Below are 1932 nucleotides of genomic sequence, written 5' to 3'. Positions count from 1 at the left end.
CAAAAAATTAGCTGGGTGTGGTGGCGGGTGCCAGTAATCCCAGCTACACCAGGGGCTGAGGCAGGAGAATCGCTTGAAGCCAGGAGGCGGAGGTTGCAGTGAGCCAAGATCATGCCATTGCGCTCCAACCTGGGCAACAAGAGCGAAACTCCATCTCCAAAAAGAAAAGAAATAGCAAAATCTGGCTGGGCACCGCGGCTCACGCCTGTAATCCCAGCACTTTGGGAGCCGAGGCAGGCAGATCATGTGACATCAGGAGTTCAGGACCAGCCTGGCCAACATGGCGAAACCCCATCTCTACTAAAAATACAAAAATTACCCAGGCGTAGTGGCACACGCCTGTAATCCCAGCTACTGGGGAAGCTGAGGCAGGAGAATCGCTTGAACTCGGGAGGCAGAGGTTGCAGCGAGCTGAGATCGCACCACTGCAGAATTGAATAAAGAGAAAATGATGAATTTGGGGTGATGTGGGGACCTGCTAGCTGCTCTCTCTCTCTTCCTCTCTCTCTCTCTCTCTCTCTCTCTACACACACACACACACACACACACACACACACACAGAATTTGAGAACAGCATTAAAGACAAGTAATACAGGGGAGCTCTGAGTGAACTAAGTAAACTTCAAACTTCAAAAATTGCAAAAGATGTTGTTATTGCATTTGTTTGTTCGGTTGTTTTTTGGGATTTTGTTTTGTTTTTGAGAAAAGATCTCCCACTGCACTCCAGCCTGGGCGACAGAGGGAAATTCCATCTCAAAAAATAAAAATAAAAAATTAATTATGGTAAAATAACACATAACAAAATTTACCATTTTAAATCATGTTTAAGTGCGCAGGTTAGTGATATTAAGAACATTCATTGTTGCTGGTGCAGTGGCTCACTCCTGTAATCCCAGCACTTTGGGAGGCTGATGCAGGTGGATGGCTTGAGGTCAGGAGTTCGAGACCAGCCTCGTCAACATGGTGAAATCCTGTCTCTACTAAAAATACAAAAATTAGCTGGTTGTAGTGGTGTGTGCCTGTAATCCCAGCTACTTGGGAGGCTGAGGCAGGAGAATCACTTGAACCCAGGAGGCAGAGGTTGCCGGTGAGCTGAGATCGCACCACTGCACTCCAGCCTGGGTGACAGAGTGAGACTCTATCTCAAAATATAAAATATAATAAAATAAAATAAAGAACATTCATTGTTGGCCACATGTGGTGGCCCACACCTGTAATCCCAGCACTTTGGGAGGCCGAGGCAGGAGGATTGCTTGAGCCCAGGAATGGCAAGAAGAAGCAGCAGAAGCAGACAGAGGACCAAATTAAGGACTAGCTAAAACATGGAAGCAGCTTTCCATAAGACACGCCCACCAGCGTGCCATGTCAGTTTACCATTGCCATGGCAACACCTGGGAGTTACTGCCCCCTTCTACGGCAATGACCTGAGCACTCAGAAGTTACCACCCTTTTCCTAGAAATTTCTGCATAAACTGCCCATTAATCTGCATGCAATTAAAAGTGGGTATAAATATGACTGCAGCAGTGCCCTGAGCTCCCGCTCTCTGCAGGAGCAGTCACAGAACTGTGACACTACCTTCTCCATAAAGCTGTTGCTTCCACCACTGGCTTACTCTTGAATTATTTCCTGAGGGAAGCCAAGAACCCTCCTGGGCTAAGCCCCAATTTGGGGCTCACCTGCCCTGCATCCATCTGTAGATCTTTTCTTTGTCTTTTGTAGTCTGCAGTCACAAATGCTTCAAATTTTGGCTTTATGTTTGTTTATCCTGCTTAGAATTACTTCCTATATGTATTGCCAAATGCCTTTCTTCAATTAAATAATTGTTTTAGCCATGTTTCTTTATTTTTTCTTAAATGTTGACTCTTCGCCATTTTTCTTATTTTGTGTTTAAGGAATCATAATTAACTGTAATTGATGATGCTTACAACAAC

The sequence above is a fragment of the Symphalangus syndactylus genome, chromosome X, assembly GCF_028878055.3.
Source record: "Symphalangus syndactylus isolate Jambi chromosome X, NHGRI_mSymSyn1-v2.1_pri, whole genome shotgun sequence".
In the NCBI taxonomy this organism is placed as follows: Eukaryota; Metazoa; Chordata; class Mammalia; order Primates; family Hylobatidae; genus Symphalangus; species Symphalangus syndactylus.
The sequence above is the reverse complement of the archived record's forward strand: the minus strand, read 5'-3'. Positions refer to the sequence as shown.